Source organism: Artemia sp. Qi Xiang Cuo, chromosome 17 (assembly GCF_049724085.1).
Source record: "Artemia sp. Qi Xiang Cuo chromosome 17, ASM4972408v1, whole genome shotgun sequence".
NCBI classification, from domain to species: Eukaryota; Metazoa; Arthropoda; class Branchiopoda; order Anostraca; family Artemiidae; genus Artemia; species Artemia sp. Qi Xiang Cuo.
Window position 1 is genome coordinate 24,841,447 of NC_142810.1, and position 20,410 is coordinate 24,861,856.

The 20,410-nt window shown below is 34.4% G+C and overlaps 1 protein-coding gene across 2 annotated transcripts in view; it reads right to left on the reverse strand.

The window, feature by feature from the left end:
* The window catches only part of LOC148942039 (uncharacterized), a 532,991-nt gene that overhangs the window by 12,783 nt on the left and 499,798 nt on the right, over positions 1-20,410 (reverse strand). Inside the window, exon 1 of one of the 2 annotated variants that reach the window (XR_016143211.1) lies at positions 1,371-1,533. The exons of the other annotated variant lie outside the window; for it this stretch is intronic. The gene's annotated coding sequence lies outside the window, so the exon portion shown is untranslated. Of the gene's footprint in view, positions 1-1,370; positions 1,534-20,410 lie in introns of those variants that run through there. 2 annotated transcript variants of the gene reach the window in all.

Here is a 20,410-nt window from a genome sequence, read left to right on the forward strand (position 1 = left end):
GGGTTTATAAAACATATCATTAATTTATAAATAAGTTGTTCAAGAGTAACATATTCCAAAAATACTAATTTATAAAAATTAAAACCTCATTTATTAGGCAGCTCAAATATGAACCATTTTCCTACCATTTAAAGTTTTTTGAATGTACTTGACAAAATAAGCACTGAACTTTGTGATTCAAAACTTCCCTGTCAGCAATTCAGGGTGTATTCCAATTCAGAGTAGCCTATATATTTACACATTAGGTGGGGGGGAGCAAAGTGGGTAAATTTACAGTGGACTATATAATTTAGCTTGGATGAAAGTGAAAAAATCATTTGATGCTTTTATATACTCTTTCATTATTCATATAAAAAATCTTTTGGGCCTCTTTAAGGGCTCAAGCTGCAATTAGCTGCACAAGTGATCCTTGAATTATGAAAGAGCATAAAAAAAGACATCAAATGATGTTATCCATTTCAACTTAGCTAAATTAAGTGGCCCACTAGAAACTTACCAGAATATAATGGTGGTCTAAGCCTATGTTTGGTAAAATTCTACTTTAGCTACTTTTGGCTATCTTGGGAAGGGGTTAGGTTAGGAAAATGAGACTTTCAGAGATGGGTCTACAGGCTATAATATGTCCTGGGAAGGTATTTTGAAGTACCTACCTCCACTCCTTCTCCCTCTAGAGGGTCCTTAAATTTGCCTACATGACAAGTCTATAGGCCTACCTATTGAAATCTTGACAAAACAACATTTTACCTTAGTTTTCAGTTATCAATTTCTTTTTCTTTAGCTTTAGCTCTGAAAATGCAATTTCAGCTATTTGAGCAGAATTTTAAGACATATCAATAGTTTATTTTCAAAATTTAGGAAATGTATTTGCATATCTTTAAAACCTTATAAATTGGGATTGAGCAAAGTTGTGAAGCTGAAAACAATTTTGTTGTTCTTCATTTAAGCAGAAGATCTATTTTGCAAGGTTTCACTTCTATAACTCACAGATTTTTAAAGGTCATCAAAGGTCTGGACCCTCTAGAGAGAGATGGAGTGGAGGTGGATACTTCAAAATATCTTCCCAGGACATACTTTAGCCTGTAGACCCATCCCTGAAAGTTTCATTTTCTTAACCTAACCCCTTTCCAAGATAGTCAAAAGTAGAATTTTACCTAGGCTATGTTTATTTATTAACATATAGGCTAGCCTAGGTCCTATCTTTAAAAGCTGGTCAATTTAAAAACATTTACCCAAATACCAACTCCTGAAAATAGCCTGTAGCTTTTTTTATAACTTGGTTAACTCAGTTCTTAATATCCTAAAGATCTTAAAGAAAATTTACAAAAAGCTATTAGCCTAGGCCTCATCTAGGCTACAAAAAAACTTCTTACTGATTGAAAATATAGCTTTTCTACTCAATGAACTATCTTTTTCCAAAAGAAGCTTAAGTTTTTTAATTAAGCTCATTCCTTTCCAAGACACGTTTAGCAGCAAATAGGATTATCAGTCTTGGTGGTTGTCCTGGGACTAGGACATGGTTGGTCTACTTTTAAATATGTTTTTCTTTCTTACTCGATTTAGCGTTGCCAATTAATAACCTCCGAAAAATGAAGAAATCAATGCCAAAAAGAGTAATTTTTGATCAAAAAGAGTGCAAGTCAAAGATTTTGCGTATGCATGGCTGCCGTTGCATGCGCATCACCTCTGAGGTATAAAAGAGTACATATCAAACAAAAAATGTACATGATGGTAACCCTGTTCAGATTGATAACTGAGCAGTGTTTCCCGAAGGTAAAACATACGTCGACCCATTGAAAAACATGCTAGAGCATTTGAAAACACAACTAAAATGAAGCAAGAGAGCGTTTGCCCCAATAAGCAAGAAATAATGCAAATAAGCCAAAAATAAAGCCCAAATCCTTGAAAAAATAAGACAATATTTTGCCCCAAATCCAACGCTACTTCTACTTTGCATGCTCTTCCTTGGAGAGACTCTGAAAAATAAGCCAGACTAAGTTTTGCGCCGTTAAAATCACTTTTACCTTGCTTACTTACCCTATAAACGCTCTTCTCTGCTTTTAAAGAAAAAGAGGAAAGGGGTTTTGATCCCTTCTCAATACCTCACTCTATAGGCTGAAGTTATTCAGAACTTTTCAGAAAGCGTATTATTCTTATTAAATGGTCTTTGTGTCTTAACAGTCATTCTCAAAGAATTGGAACAAAAGGTCAAATTTTAGCGTAAAATGCAAGCTATTGAGGAGGGGGTTATCCTCCTCATGTACGTACGAATTTCTGTTCGTTTTAAAATCTGATAATGCTCCTTGACTTCAGTGGAAATTTTTTTTTTTTTTAATTTAATTTATTGAAAGAACCACACAGCTATGACCAAGTACTTCAATACCAAAATCTAACATACATTTTCACATAGTATTGTGACATGCTAAAATAATATTTCAATTAAATGTTTTTTCTGCAAACAACTAGCGAATCATAAATCTTCCAAAAAAATTATCAAACTATTATAGTTATCACATATTATAACGCAGCGGCAAACACATTTTTTCTTTTATTGACCCAACTGCAAACTACAGTTTTTGTAAAGAATCTAAAAACAAGATAAGCTACCTTGAGGAGTCGACAACTTTCAAAAATCACTTACTCCAGTTGGCACAAGTCAAATGTCGTAAAAGGGTATCATTCACTAGGGAACGGGCCAAACGATCTAGGAATTATGCCATACACAGTAAAGGTTTAAAATAGAGACATCTTCAAAAGGAGACATACTAAAACAAAAAGAAACATTTTTTGATTTGAAATTTTACCCCATGTTCATTGTTTGGTTGATATTTTCGATACTTCATCCCAAGGGCCCTCTCTTTCGTTGTTTTCGTGTAGCCTTAGGATCGTAGAGATAAGTAAAGTAATAATCGACGAAAACTAATTCAAGAACAGATAAAAGATAGGCGGATAACAAGGACATTTGATTCATCGATGCTTGATGCATATTATAAGATAAAAATTCAATATTTTTTTGCTTATTTCCTTTGTATAGCCAAGGGCTGTTTCAGACCATTAGAAGGAGGCTGTGAATGAATTGTCAAAAACCCAAACCAAACCATGGGAGTAAGCAAAAACCTAGCAATATAAAAATTTCTTTCTTTTGTTCTAGCATGTCTGCTTCCGAAGGGGCCCAAAATTGAACCTTTACTTCATGCGCGGAAGAACAGTATAAAGCGTGAAAGAGCTTTTGGCGCACTTGACACTTTGAGGATAAATACTAGGATTCATTAAGTGGGCAACAACTCGAGCTAACTTTGTTGAAATTTAGAGTTAATAATTTCTGGTTGACAACTGGTTCACAATACCAAATAAGACCTACTTGAAAAAAATTAGGGCCGAGTCTAGGGCTATATTCAGGAATAAGGGAAGTTGAAGTTATACTGGATGCGAATCTGAACATCCAGTAGGCAGAAACCTTCTGAATGCTATAAAGTAAGATTTTTTTTATTATAGTGCTTAGTTCGGATAATAAATCTTCCAACAAATTGCCAAATTTAGCGATACCAATCACTGGCGAAAAGAGAAGAGAAAAGCCCTCACATTAAACACGAAAAAAATCAGAATTTGTCTCCAATTTATACGAAAAACTTAATAGGGTGTCCTAGTAAACGCATAGGACATAAACAAATTAGAAGAAAAGTAGAAATATACAGTCTGTTTTCCCATTCAATACTCTTTCAAAATATGTGGTACACAATATCCAAATTGTGAAACAATTTCTAAGTAGTGTTCCAACTCCCGCTCCCTAATAATACAATTTACGGCTATAGACTATATACGAAATTTTAGTGATTTTTTGTAAAGCATTTATTTTTTGTGTATTTTTCTCACCAACCGTCGGCTCATGCTACCCAGTAATGCCAATAAAAGAAACAAATTTTCATAGGCATGTATTCTATATGGCCTCATTAGTCCTAAACCTAGCCTATCGCCCTAAATCACACAGAAAATTATTGAAGGCATTAGCTTATGCTATGGTTCTTAGACACTTTTCCTTCGGCTAAAGGCTTTGATACAATAATTCCCGTGATCTCAGCAGAATTTGAAGCCATACCAGATCTTTTTCCCCATTTACGAAATAGAAATTACAAGTCCTTAAAACTGTAAAAACCAGGATTTAGAAACAATATGAGGCTCAAAACACTTTCCTTTCTTCCTTATAAGAACTGTAGATCGATTTTTGAAGGTTTCACGTCGATGCCATTAAAAATTTTAAGATCATCAAAGGTCAGTGGCATTTGGAGAAGGACAGCATGGAAGCATATAATTGTTTAAAGCCACTAATCTGTATCTTTATCCTTTATATATCGATGCCTGAAACCTCTGGCATAGGAGCATATTTATTATTTATATAGTTGCCATAAATGATTGTACAGGTCTTATTACCTTTCACCGCAAAGTTAGGATGTCTTCTATCCCTGTAATAAAATCCTCACTAGCCTACTGTATCTTAGGGTTGCTATGCTTCATATTTCAAAAGTAATAAGAAAAAGTCTGAGAAAAGAAAAAAGTAAAAAATTCCAACTGATTGCGCAATAAAGCTTCAGTTCATGCTGAGCAAGCCATTTGATATTTTTAACTGAATAATGTTCCTGTGCCGTGTCTGAATGACTAATGACACTGTTTATCTAGACTCGATACAAGTTTGTTATACATCATGAAATTCTAAGTGTAATTGTGACAGTATTGAGTCTCGGAGGGGAAAATGATATGTGTCAATTTCCCTCGTCTGGTCTGGTTTTTGATGGATAGTGATAAAAATATTATGAAAGAAAAGGATATTCTGATACTGCAGGGTGGAATACAGAGAGTACAGCTTCGTTGGATTCAACGGAAGAAAATAATTTCTTCCCAATAACGCAGTTCATGCCAAAAATACACCAGATCAAATAAAATACGCCAAGATTTACGCCTGGCGGGATAAGCCAAAATTCCCCCACAGATTACCGTCAAAATACACCAGTCTGGTGGGAAATACACCAATATGGTAACACTGCAAGTGATATAGAAATCATAAGAATCTTGAAAAGGTAACTAAATTAGCCCAAAACACTAAATCAGCAAAAAATTCAGTAAAATTATAATTTAGCTGCTTCACCAGATAACTTACTTTTGTGATAGATCAATATATTACTTGTGTTTGGATTCTTACAAACGAGACTATTGTCAAGGTTACTGAGTTCAGCTTGTCTTTTCAGGGTTCAGTGTGGCAACAATAATGAAAGTTCGTCCATACCTAAAATATTTTACCTATACTATTTTTTATCTATTTATTTATCCATATTATTTTCTCGCAATTCATAAATGTTCTTTTGGACTAAGCTTTAAATCTCACCAGAAAATTTTATATTGCTGTTTTTTAGAAAAAGCTATCGAGCTGTTTTCGAGTTTTTATCGAGCTTAAATTTTAGTTTAGTCAAGTTTAACGTATTTTTTTCCAAAATACAGTATACATTAACACAATAGCATACCCACTGTCTTAAGAAAAAAAAAAATTGATGGGGATAAATAGTTTGGAATATCGTTGTTTCTTTTTTGATGTTAACACTGACTTTTTGGATAGAGGAGTATTCGTTTGATTATGTTCACTTGAAATAATAGTAACTTATTGACCCAAAACAAATGCATTTGTTTTTTACACTTAATCTGACAACGTCCTTGTTTTATACATGATGCTATTTTTTTGTGAGCTTCTTGTTCTGCTCAAGTTTTATATCTTTCTACCTCTCAAAATTTCTTTCTTCAGTCTTTTGACACCATTTTAACTGCTCTCAAATCTCTTGTTGACCTAGAGACAGTTTTTTCTTTCGCTTGGCTGTTAAGCATTTCTAGTGCAGGTTGCAGCGGTAGCTGAATCCATAACTTTTATGATCCACACGTTCTCGTCGGCCACTTGCTTCTTCTAGTTTGGTTTGTCAGACAAATCTTTTTCTTAGTAACAAGTACTTATGATTCAACCGTAAGTATTCAATAAAATTAACGGCACTTTTTGAATACTAAGATCCCACCGTCAGCATTGCAGTGCCTTGTTAAGGCGAGGTTCAATGTCTGGGTCCTGTATTACCAGGCTGAGATTGAACCACTGCACCACGACAGGACAATAATTCAAGCACAAGTAAGTAAGTAATCGGATTAACAACGATTCTTGACTATCTATTGGCCATGCATTGATATTTTTCAAGTGTATCTCCTTGTGCGCTATATTTAAATATTTATTCTTATTTGTATTGTGTGTTAAATAAAAATCTTCAATAGAAATTCATGGTCATTTCTTCATTTCAGATTCCAGCACATTATAAACGCAAAAAGCCCAGTGGCAGCTATACAACTTACAGAAGGATTGAAAAATCATCGGATTTATCTTCAAAATCGCTTTTATTAAAATTTTCCAGAAACGGTACCTGCCAAAATAGCCAAGTTTGTATAGCGTTATTCAGAAGCGGAACAGCTATTGACTTGCTTAATCTACTTCTTTAATATATCACTGGAATAGACTACTTCCTCATTTCTTATGAAACTTCATTGAAGGCAATTAGGGCGTAAATGACCTGTTCAGAAAAACCTTCTGTCGAGGATAACCTTGGTCTCCCCTATTGCTACTACTAATACCACTATTACTACTATTACTACTGCTACCACGACTAGGCTACTACTACAACTACTACTACTACGATAGCTACTACTACTACAGCAAATACTTCAATTATAATTGCTACTAAAGCTAAAGTTATTAAGAAGAAAAACAATCTACGAGAACTAAGTTTGAAAATGAATTAACACTCTTTGCAAACAGAATATTCAAAGAATGTACCAGATATATTTTGATGATACAAGAGCGGCTTAATTTAATAAGTTGAAGCTTTCAGGGCATGATGAAGGGGATATTCAACTGGCCAAAAGGCAATACCTGCAATTTACTATCGCTACTTCTAATACAGCTATTACTGTTACTGCTACTACCGTTACTACTACTACTACTGCTACAAATACTGCAAATACTGCAGCAATTACTGCTAGTACTAATGGTAAGGGTATAAAGGTGAAAATTATAGAACATATTAAGGATTAGTTCAGCAATATCCGAGGAATGGATTGGAGTATTATGTTGACACCTACAGGACCAGGTGGGGATATTGAATTAACCTAAAGGCAATACTTGCACGCTACTATTACTATTTCTGCTGCTACTACTACTAATGTGACCACTTTTGTTACTACTGATACTGCCGTGATGAATCATTTCAGAATTATCAGATCAAGATCTTAGCAATTTTTCTAAAAAAAAAAAATTGGTTTATCAAGAGTTGTCTAGACCATTCGTAAGGGTTGATGGAACACAGAAAAAGAGGTCATGGATACCATTTGAGAATTAGACCTAGAATATTAACTGAAAAACTAGAGGGCAAGCATTTTAAAAAAAAAACAAAGACGGACAAGCGTGATTGTAAAGCAAGAAAAATAGTTGAACAAGTAAATAAAATAACCCTGTCTCCCTAATTACCCTTCCCAAAAGATAAACATATTCAAATTTCATCTTTTGTCCTGCAAAATTCCTTAAAACGTTCGGTGGTGGCACAATGGGTTTCAACTTAGCTTGGTAATACCCGGATATCAAACACGCCCTTAGAAAGACATCGCAGGGCCGACGCAGGAGCCTTCGTAGTGAAGAAGCGTTGCTAATCCAATTATTATTAATTCTATTATATTCCTTAAAACTTAATCTCAAATTTCAAAATGTGTGTTTTCATTATTTAGTAGCTAGGCTGCTCACTTCGTTTTAATTTTGTATTAAATTGGACGTTCATCTGGGTCCTTATTTGAATAAATTGAAGCCATTTTTAATGTTTCCAAATTCACCGCTAGGATTGTCCGAAGTCTCTCCATTACGTTGGGCGGGCTCGGAAAGTGAGCAAAACAGTTGGAAGCCATTTTTAATGTGTCTAAATTCACCCCTAGGATTGTCGAAGGTTTCACCGTTACGTTGGGTGGGCTGGGAGAGTGAGCAAAAACGGTAAAAATAATTTTCAGATGTGTTTAAAGAAGAAAAATATATTAACATTAGACCAAAGACATTTCTTGGCTTAGTTTTCCAAAAATAGTTGTATGGGATATCCCAGGTCTCCCCTATTAGTAGTGTGCGCATGTTGCACATAAGTCAGTTGATCATCCCCCTCATCATTACCTGAAAGTTCCAACTCAATACCTTGAGCCTTTCTCCCATATGCAACTTTTGTTTTTGGTAACCTACATGGACATCTAATAATATTTCAGGTAGATACCATAATAATATTTCAGGTAGCCCCTGCAATATTATGGTGTATAATAAACATAAAAGGCTTAAATCAAAGCATTTTGAATTGTTCATCACTCCTCTGAACAATCCCTTAGAAATTCACTTGAATACCTATGGCCTTTTTGGACATTAAATGTCAAATTTAATGTTAATCTTCAAAATATAATTAAACTACAGCAAAAATTGGAAAATTAGGACACAGTGGCTCCATCCTCCCCTGAAAATCGTAAACCATACTCTAGCGTCGTGAAAGTTCCTGAAACCTACAGTATCATTCTTGAGCTTAGTAGCAATAAAGGTATTGATCATATCAAAAAAAAGAGGGACCCCCCCCCCCGCAAAAATTGTGTAAGATTTTAGCAAACTAATCAGAAGAGATACCAGCAAATTCTCAGTTAAAACAATCAGACAAGGTCGAGAACCTAAAATTATTCTTGAACTTACTTCAAAACAATATTTGGAAAATGCTCTTTGTGTTTTCAATGAAAATTCAGCAGCACTAAAATACACTCCGAGGGAAGTGAAAAGACGCCTGCGAAGAATTCTTGTGAATGATACTTCTATATCTAAAAGTAAATCAGAGTTCAAAGAGTTTATAGGACAAAGTGATTCAGATCTTATAAATCTCGTTACTACTGGAGAAACTTTAGAAGTGGTTACCACTTGTGGAAAAAGCTGCAGTGTAATATTGGAAATGAGCACAAAGATCAGGGCAGAAATTTTAGAAAAAGGAGGCCTCGATTCCGTTGTCCCGTGATTTTATGATTGGAAAATATTAACTTGCCCCAGTCTTTCAGATCACGGCTACATTTCTTTTAAGTTGTCGCAATAATTATTGCCACATTATGGCAATAATGTCGACGACATTTTTGCCATGTATTTGGAAAATAAACAAGAGATTGACAATTGTGTTGAAAGCCTTAAAATGTAATACAAATCGGAATTAAAATTGCAATACCTGAGAAAAAAAAACACCATTCTCACCGAGTATGCAAGATGGTGGACCCCAAAATTAACTGAATTAAGGCGTAATTATAGAAGACCATTTAAAAAATTAAAAATTCACTCAACTGATGAAAATTATCAGTCTATGAAAATGAGAAAAAGACTGTATTCAAATGAAATTAAAAATTCAAAACCTGAAGACTGGAAGAACTTTTTTTCAAATAAAAGTAGCTTAGATTCCTGGAGTAAAATAAATAAAATATGCTCTAACCATCCCTCTATAGTGTCTCCAATCAATATTGCAAAAGATAATAGTGTGTTCGCAGAATCGTACTAGGAAACTGGTGGGGTATTCTTCGGCAAATGTTTTACCCCCGAGACGTGCTCAACGGAAACTTCTTATCGCCACTAGATTTGAGGTCAATTTGAATATGTATTTGATAATAACCAAGATAAACTGTCACCAATTACAACTGATTCATTATAAGATGCTATTAATTCTCTAAGACCATTGAGAGCTCCTGGCTTAGATGGTATTGTCAATATAGTTATTAAAAAAATTCTCATGTCTTGGCTCCCACTTTACATAAAATATATAATGCATGGTTGAATATTAAGTATTTTCCAAGGGACTGAAAAATTTTAAAATTATAGTAATTCCTAAGCGAGGGAGAATTAATAACGGTTTACCGTCTTCTTATTGACCCATTAGCTTGATACCAGTTTTTGGCAAAATATTCGAAAAGAATCCTATCATATATTTTGAATGATTTAAGTATTAATAAGGACTGGATTTCTAATAGCCAGTTTGGATTTGTTAAAGATAAATCAACAGTAGATGCTCTGGACAAACTCGTCACAACACTGGAAGACATAATAAGTTGAAGAAATTTACACTTTGCCTTCTCTTTGATATCAATGGTGCCTTCGACAATGCTTGGCACCCCGGGATTTAAAAAAAAAGTCATTAGATCTAGGTTGCCCACTGCCCTAATTATGTTGATTAAAAGTTCTTGATCAGTTTATTATGGTGACAAAGATGATGATATGTCTTATCCTTCAAAAATCTTGCCCACAAGGAAGAATACTCTCTCCGTTCTTATGGTCTATCAATGCTGACGATTTGCTTCGTTCAGAGTTACCGACAGGCTGTACAATACAAGCGCATGCTAATGATATTTGTATAACAATATCTTCTAAAGATACCAATTTCCTAAATCATACTGCAAAAAAGACCTTTACAATATTAGAAAAACGGGCATACGAAAATAAATTAAATTTCGATGTTAATAAATGCGAAGCTATCATCTTTACGAAGAAAAGAGAAATTTCACAGATTTATCTTTGGTTTTAAACCATAGAAAACCAATAAGTGATAGAGTAAGATACTTGGGCTTAATTCTGGATAGAAAATTACTTTGGAATGATCATGTTGAAAGTAAAATAAAAGTCGCCAAACAATATTCAACAAAATTCTTATTTGCCGCCAGAACCACTTGGGGTCTTAAACCATTTGCCCTACGAAAATCGCTGCTATTGAATCCACCATTTTATATGCAATACCCGTATGGCTGAATATGTACTGAATAAAAAAAAGAGTAGTAAAAAAGTTATTTTCTGTCCAAATAATTTCTATGGTTTAAATTTCCAAAGCTTCTTTATACGCTAAAACTGAGACAATAACGGCTTTAGTGGGATGCCTTTCTATCGATTTTAAACCAAAGAGATATATCTCACCAGATGTCTAAAGAGAGGATGGCCTGATTAGTGGCAACCCCTGAATAACTTAAATAACTACAATTTAAGTGATCATTCACATTATTCGGACTTGCAAGTAAGTTTTATATTCGGTAATTTCCTTTTCTACTTCTAATATTTTAAATGAAATTCGGGAAACCTTACGCAAAAACCTATATATGAAATAGTATGAGTTATTCTGCTAAGCTGTTAAGAACTGGACCCTTCAGTTTTTTGCTGATTATACTGACCTTCTTCAAGTCAAAAAATGACTCCTAATTATAAACTGACACCAATTGTAACTGTTAACTGTAAATTAAATTCATTTTATGTAAAATTAATAAAAATAATTGTTTCAGTTGTGATTGTGGTGACGAAGAGAACTTTATATCATTATCTTTTTTAGGGTAATTTTTTTGAAAATGAAAGAACTGAAATGCAATTTAAATTACAAGGGTTTTCTTACTCTAATACTTTTATTATTAATGTTATCTGGTTCATTAAAGAGGCTCGGTATGACATTTTGGAATATTAAATAAAAAAAACTTTCCGAAAAATAAGTTTTTCAAAGAAAAGTAAAGGCCATTTTAAACTTAAGCTCAGTAGATACAAACACCTTTTAAAATTTAAACTCAAATCGACCAGAAATTGCTTTTAAAGAATAAATTAAACCCAAAACGAACAGAAATTAAATAAACAATAATAGTAAAACATACAAAAAGTAATAGTATAAACGAATAAATAGATCTTAAAGCAAGTAATGCTTAGATTGAATATGGAAATCAAGCTTAAAACGAAAAAAAATTTTTTCATATTGAATTATAAATTAAACTTAAAATGAACAGAACCATAATAAACAATTAATATAAACAAAAATACAATAGATATTAATGTAAATTAACAAATAGACCCTGAAGCGAGCGAAACTTAAGTTGAATATGCAAATCAAGCTTTAAACGAACAAAATTACCACAAACAAGAGTTTGGGTATGACCTCCTTCTCTCACTGTAAAAGTCTAAAACCTACTGCGTCATTGGCATTTTACTGAAAACCCATTTTATGACAAATATTTTCTTTTGTATTTAATATTAAAACTAAACATTAAAATTATAGTAACATTTTGAACTGATGAGCTTTCAGGAATTAATATCATTATACATTAAATATTCAGTTTATTTTATTAGCCCTTTTTAAAGTTGTTAAAGACTACTGATTCGTTTTAGCACTGATTCGTTAATGGAAGCAAATATACTTATCGCCAAGTTTTCTATGAAGCTATCGAATGCGTACTGATGGGCTTGACTACAAAATTTGAACCAAGCCAAACAACTCAACATCTCTCTAAAGTAGAAGAGTTCTTCATAGGCATATCTGACGTTTCATACATGCAAAACTTCTATAAATACGATTTTGAGGACTACACCCAGTTGCAGCTGCACCGAGACATATTCCTTGATCAAGCTAAAGCAAACAAAAAGGAGATCCAGAAATTTGAAGCTGTTGTCAGTTTCCTAAAAGAAAATGATTCCCTTGCCAAAGTTGCTCACCAGATGGCGAAGTTAATTAGGATAGTGTTGTGTATGCCAGTTTCAAACTATACTTCGGAAAGATCGTTTTCAGGCCTTCGAAGGCTAAAAACATATCTTCGGTCAACCATGACCTAGGAAAGACTGAATCATTTAGCTGTTTTTTCAGTGTACAGGGAAGTCCTAGAAAGTTCAGACTTCAACAAACTCACAGACGAGTTCATCAAGCGAGCTCAAGTTCGGATGAATACGTTTTCACTTTCCCAATAGATGTAGCATGCGTTAGAACTTAGAAATGAAGGAACTCTTTCTATTCGACCGACCCGTAGCATTGGTGAGTACCAATTATTCACGGCTAAAAGTCGAGGGAAAATTTTGGCACCTTTGGACAGGTTCTGTCTAAACAGAAATATTTCGCAAATTAACGGCGAGATTCTAGTCCTGTAGTAATTTTAATCTACTAAAATTACTAATAAGCATCTAGCTATTTTTAGAAGAAGGCTAAAGAAGCCTTTAATACAGTGTTAAAATTTTAAAGTTTTACTTTTATTCTTGCTCGAGGAGTCTCGATGTTGTACTTTGGATTTTGTTCAGACACAAACAACATTTTTTCTTTGCCTCATCTCCGATAAAAAGAAAAACTTCCTAAAACTTCCTAAACTTCTAACCCGAAACTCTGTTGTGAATTTAAGAGACTTACGAGATAAAACAGCATGTCAAAATACTCGTCCCATCTGGCCCACATCTTCCCTAAGACAAAAACAGCTTTCATGTTGCTTTTTTTGGTGCAAGGGCTGCCCCCCGCCCGGAGAAATCGAAACTCTACGCCTATGACAATTAATGTTAAGAAGACTCTGTCGCTAAGACTAGGAATAAGTGATGGTGAAAAGGTGATTTTTGGTAGGAAGAAAATCGATTAAGTGGCCAGCTTCACATACCCAGGTAGCATTATTAGTAAGGATGGTGTATGCCATAAAAATATTAAAATTAGAATCCCCAAAGCCCTGGGTGCATTTTCACAGTGGGAAAATCTTTGTAAAAATAGGTAGATAAATCTGCGAACTAAAATTAGAATATTGAAAAGTACAGTGATGATAGTCTTCAAGCATGGCTCTGCAGTCTTGGCGCTGCAAAGAATGGAGGAGGATTCACCAGCCTGAAGTAATAGTCCATCGCCCATCGCTCTTGCCATCACCCTATGTTCAATAATACCAAATTTTGAAGAAAACGCCATTCGCCGATCTTCTAAACTTTCAAATTGATTACAGTGTTGACAAATTTTGTCTCCTATAACCTAAAGAACTATTAAAAATACTTTAACACGATTACTTTAGAACAAAGGAGATTCTCAGGAGTCAGACCCTCTTTTTAGGGACTAAACCATATCTGCTTGACTGGTAGTTCATTTTATAGTTTTATAAAGGATTTAGAAGCGACATGGTGTTATAAAAGACATAAAGTGCTTATGAGCGATCTAAAGCGTTCATAAGTGATATAAAGTGTTTAGAATTGACCTAAAGCGTTATAAAACAAGCAAAGCGCATATGAGTGATCTAAAGCGTTCATAAGTGACATAAAGGGTTTAGAAGTGACTTAAAAGGCTATAAAAGACCTAGAGGTCTTATGAGCGATCTAAGGCGTTTATACGTGATATAAAGGGCTTAGAAGTGACCAAAAGCGTTATTTATAAACCTTAAGTACTTATGAGTGAACTAAAAGGTATATAAGTGACATAAAAGGGTTAGAAATGACCTAAAGTGTTACAAAAAACCTAAAGTATTTATGAGCTAAAGTGTTCAAAAGTAACCTAAAGTGTTATAGAAGACCTGGGAGATAAGGAGAAGGAGATAAGATTTATTCCAAAAATGAACTATCACTAGCCTTTGAAGGCCGAATTCGCATTCTGAGTCAAATAACAGACAATAACACACAAATCAAGTCAAATAAAAAGATCAAAATTCTGAGGTCAGGTAAAAGATAAAAATATGAAGTAAAAAATAAGTTCGAACATGACATTAAAATAAAAATTTATGAAACACTTGCTACACTGGCAATACAAGAAATTGGTTAGGTATAAATTAGAAACTATTAATTGTGTCAGTTATAGCTAAAGATAAGATAAAGATAAGAAAGTAAAAAAAAGAAACTATTGGGACATTTTATTCAATTTTCCTGTAATAAAGGGGACAAAAGTTTTTTCATCTCTCGAAGTAACGCAGTGAATGGGGGACAAAACAGGGATAGGATCAGAAACAGCTCGAGGCGGCCGTAATCTGGATGGGGAGTGACATTTGGGGAAAATACTTGCCGTCCGAGGGTTTGTTATGGCATTTTTTGCAAAACGGAGGCACAAATTATTTCTTCGTCTCTCGAGGGTCTCTAGGTTTGAAATATTTAAAAAAATACAAATACGGTATCTTGCTCTCTTTAAAAATAATTTTTAGAGGTCTCTTTTGGACATTTTAAATTTTTCGTGTTGCTTCATTAGAGAGACCAGGGTGCCACACAGGACAAGCGTACTATAATATGGGACGCACAAAAGAAATGTATACTTGTAGTAAATGTGATTCGGGGCAACTGAATTTATTTAAAAGTTTAAGGAGGGAAAGCGAGGAGTTTGCTTATCGTAAGATATAATTTATATGGGCATGCCATTTCAAATTAGAAGAAATTGTCACACCAAGGAGTTTGAGAGATGTGACCGTAGTTTCAGGAGAAATAGGAGCAAGAAAAAGTGGAGGGGATGGAAGAGATCCTACTTGAAACTCTTACGGATTTACAAGGGTTAACTGCCAGGTCAAGTGAAGAGGCCTGAAAGTCAATATCTTTGAATATACTCAGTTGGTTGCTACACATGTTTTTATGATACATCTCTAAAACTTTCAAGTCATCAACAAATTTCCACCTATTGTCATAAAGGGTTGAAACGCTATTAATCATAAGTGAAAAAAGGAGAGGGCCTAGAATAGTCCCCTGAGGAACGCCATTAAATATGGGGAGATGATCTGAGAAACAATTTAGATATTTAACTGCTTGAGATCTATTAGAAAGAAAAGAGGCAACGAGCTTAACAAGGAAAGTTTCAATGTGGAATTTATTTATAAGTTTATGTATGAGTAAATTGTGGTTAATCAAATCAAAGGCTTTTTGAAGATCAATAGAAATTAGATTAAGCCAAGTGTTTGGTTTTTCAAGTAATTTACCCATGGTATCAACAAGATGGATCAGGTAATGAGAGGTTGACGTGGATTTAAGATTACCAAACTGTCTAAGATCAATGAGGGGGAGGACTTTCATCTTAAGCCAGTCTGCGAGAAAACTTTCATACAATTTTGAAAAAATCGAGGTGAGGGTAATAGGACGAATGCCATCAAAACCAGGCTTCCCATTTTTCTTTTTAATTGGGGTAATAAAGCCTTGTTTCCAATATTGAGGGAACTGTCCAGATTTGGTAATTTCATTAAACTGGGTAGATTGGGGTTTTGCGAGGTAATCACTGAAAGCTTTAGTCAGAGGAACAGGAATATCTAAAGGGTAAATACTTGATTGTTTTAGTTTTTCAATTTTTTTTACAACATCAAGTGGAGAAATATGTGGGAGTGAAAAAGGAACAGGAATATCTGGAAATTCGTAAGATAGTGGTGGGAGACTCTGGACAATAGAAGCCAAAAACTTATTGAGGTTATTAGCTGTGGTAATAACCACAGCTAAAAGCTACCTAAAAGCTTATGAGCGATTTAGTTTAGAAGTGACCTAAAGCGTTATAAAAGACCTAAGGTGCTTATGAGCGATCTAAAGCGCTTACAAGTAATACGAAGGGTTTTGAAGTGAGCTCAAGCGTATAAAGGACATGAAGTGCTTATGAGCGATCTAAAGCGTTTATTACTGATATAAAGGGTATAGAAGTGACCTAAAGCATTATAAAAAACCTAAAGTGCTTATGAGTGATTAAAAGAATTTATAAGTAACATAAAGGGTTTAAAAGTGTTCTAAAGAGTTTTAAAAAGAGATAGTGAGAGAGAGAGAGAGAGAGAGAGAGAGAGAGAGAGAGAGGGAGAGAGAGAGAGAGAGAGAGAGAGAGAGAGAGAGAGAGAGAGAGAGAGAGAGAGAGAGAGAGAGAGAGAGAGAGAGAGAGAGAGAGAGAGAGAGAGAGAGAGAGAGAGAGAGAGAGAGATAGAGAGAGAGAGAGAGAGAGAGAGAGAGAGAGACAGAGAGAGAGAGAGAGAGAGACAGAGAGAAAGAGAGAGAGATAAAGAGAGAGAGAGAGAGAGAGAAAAAGAAAGAGAAAGAGGGAGAGAGAGAGGGGGGGGGAGAGAGACCGTAAGCTCTTTAGATCTGTAATAACGCTTTAGGTCACTTCTAAACCTTTTGTACCACTTATAAACACTTTGGATCGCTCATAAGCACTTTAGGTCGCTTCTAAACACTTTATATCACTTGTAAACGCTTCAGATCCCTCATAAGCAATTTAGGTCTTTTATAACGCTTTAGGTCACTTCTAAACCCTTTATAGACGCTTAAGATCGCTCACAAGCATTTTGGGTCTTTCATAACACTTTAGGTCACTTTTAAACCGTTTTTGATCACTCATAAGCACTTTAGGTCTTTTATTTTGCTTTAGGTTACTTTTAGACACTTTAGCTCATAAGCACATTAGGTCTTTTATAACGCTTTAGGTCACTTTTAACCCTTTTATATTACTTATAAACATTTTAAATCACTCACAAGCACTTCGCTCAGAAGTACTTTAGGTCTTTTAAAAGTCTTTAGATCACTTCTAAAACCTTTATAGACGCTTAAGATCGCTCATAAGCATTTTAGTTCTTTCATAACACTTTAGGTCACTTTTAAACCGTTTTTGATCACTCATCAGCACTTTAAGTCTTTTATAATGCTTTAGGTTACTTCTAGACACTTAGCTCATAATCATATTAGGTCTTTTATAACGCTATAGGTCACTTCTAACCCTTTTATATTACTTATAAACATTATAAATCACTCATAACCACTTCGCTCAGAAGTACTTTAGGTCTTTTAAAACTCTTTAGAACACCTTCTAAACCCTTTATATCACTTATAAACGCTTTAGATCGCTCATAAGCAATTTAGGTCTTTTATAATGCTTTTGGTCACTTCTATCATAAGCATGCTAGATCTTTCATAACGCTTTAGGTCATCTAAACCCTTAATGTCTTTTATGAACATTTTAGATCACTCATATGCACTTTAGGTCTTTTATGACGCTTTAGGTCACTTCTGACTGCTTTAAAACACTTTAAAATGAGCTATTAGTGAAGCAGGTATAGTTTAGTTCCTAAAAATAGTGTCTAACTCCTTAGAATCTCCTCTGTTCTGAAGTAATTGAGTTGAAGTATTTTCAATAGTTCTATAGGTTATAGGAGACAAAATTTGGTAACACTGAAATCAATTTAAAAGATTGGGCGATCGGCGAAGGGTGTTTTCTTCCAAATTTAGCAAATATGAACAAAGGGCGATGCCTTGACGATGGGCGATGGGATATTACTTCAGGCTGGTGGAGGATTTGCTGTATGTTTTCCAGAGAATTCGCTTATTGATTGTTTTGGGAACCCGACTGGCTGACCGTATCTTAAACAGTAAGCCGTATGAAAAATGTAGTTCAATTTCATTTTCTATGGATATAGTTAAATAAAGGTTGAGATGGCTAGGGCACGTTCTGCGAATGAAGGATGAAAAATTTCTGAAGACTGGCTTCATCGGCCAGCCATCAAGCTAGGGTCACAAAAAAACCGGTCGTCCCATAATGGGGTGGGAGTATGTCACAGGGAAAGATTAAAAGGAAGTGGGAACTTCCTGAGAGGCTGTTAATGGGAGGTTTTGAATGAATTGGGATGGAGAAGAGTGTGCGTATCTGGGTTAGTCTCAGTCGGCTTGGTAATGCAGTGAATTTTTAGTAGTATTAGTAGTCGTGATAATTGATTCTAAATTAAAATTGTTACTGCAAGATTTCATTTTCTTCTTAGGATATTTCGGCGATATGCCTAACTAGCTAAAACGTCTCCTTTGTTTTCACAAGGAAAGTGGAAAAAAATCTTGGTGTTATCCTTTGGCGCTTCGAGAACATAAAAAAATTCTAGAAAACCATTAAAAATGAGGGAAGTTTTTTAACATGGTTCAAGAAAACATAGTTTCATGTGATCCAAATTAAAATTTTTTGCCCTGTAATAAAAATAACACAAGAATTAAATGAGAGTAAGCAAAATTTTAACCCTTAAGCTCTGGAATAGGAAATTTTCAGTGGACAATTAGAAGATGGGTTGTTAGGTCCGGAGCAGTTTCCTCAATCACTCACCAGCCACTTTAGTTTTTCACCACTTATACCTCTGATGTAAGTTACAATCTGATATGAATCAATCTGTCTCCATAGAGCTGTTTTCTGTGTATTGTGTTTAAACCCCTAGGTGGTCGAAAAAATAAATAAACAGAAAAGATAAAAAGCTCAAAAAGGAAAGAGAACTGGAAAATACCTCCTTATTAATTCCCAAGTACCGATTTTTGAAAGCAGAATTACTCGGAAATACTTATATTGAGATGTATTAAATCAGATATTATATTAGATATTTCATTAACATTATCAAACCAGTAAGCTTTTTTAGTGAGTTATATTCCTGTGAAGGTAGTCAGATTTCGCAATCTTTGGCAAAGGATTATGGGTCCTGACCTGAATGAAATTATTATTGCTACTGTGTAACGTCATTATTACATTACCGATCGAACGACCGTCTCCAGACTTTGATTTATATATTACGATTTGGATTTTTGCTGCTTGGATTGTGGCTGCTTACGAGCAAAATAAGACGGCTGAAAAGTTGGTGATTAGCCCCGTTCTGAAAATTTTAAGTAGATCAACTTAAGGAAGGTGTAAGGTTGCCCCTACTTAATTTAGGGCTAAATATTTGGTAGCGTGTAATAGCCGAGGCTGGAAAAGATCGGTACTCAGAATCCAGTGACAAATCATATTTATTATGAAAGGAAATAAAAGGAAAATATTCTAACTCTAATTATTTTGAATACTTCTAAACCTCTTCTAGGTCTGTTTTCTAATATTCTATGGGTCTGCTTGTTCAATCCACAAATGTTTACCGAAAAAAGATTAAATTAATTCTAGGTTATCGAATGTTTCTAATTGAAATAGCTACACTTGAATAATCAGACAGACTTGGGTACGAGGGTAATTAAAATTCTTTGCACAAAATTATTGTTCCTATGAATAATCTTTTTATCAGATCTTACTGGTTGTATAAATTAAACCAAGTTTCAGGTTCAGATCCTGAAAAGGAAGCTAGTGTTCTTTGGAACTTTGATAAACTACAACTTTCTAGAGAAAAATGGATCTTCGGACGGAAGAGATTGGAAACCTTAATCCAGCAAATTAATTCCTCTTTCCTCCCGAACCCTTCTGTAAAACATGAGGACTGCCTCTATATAATATTAGCACGGGTTGAGAAATGCAAAGGTGGCTAAAAAGAGGAATAGGTTCTTCTTTCGTATAACGTCAGAGAATTCGCTAGAGGAGGAATAGTGTATTGTCCTCTAGTTCCAATCTTCTTATATGTATATATATATATAAGTTTTTAATAAACGCTAGATAAGTTTCAAAGGGTCACTCAGCTGGAAGGAGGAGGCAAAAGCTCTTTTATTTATTCTTTAAGGTTAAGGGGCTTATATTGTACCTAAACCTTTGGTTATAAGACTGGTTTCTAAGAGGAAACTAATTTTATTTATATTTCAATCCTTAAAAAATGCTGTATTTCATCTAGGGTCCCCAAGTCTTTCTAACCGAACCCAAATCACCAAAATATAATAAAATGTCGTACTTTAACTCCAACA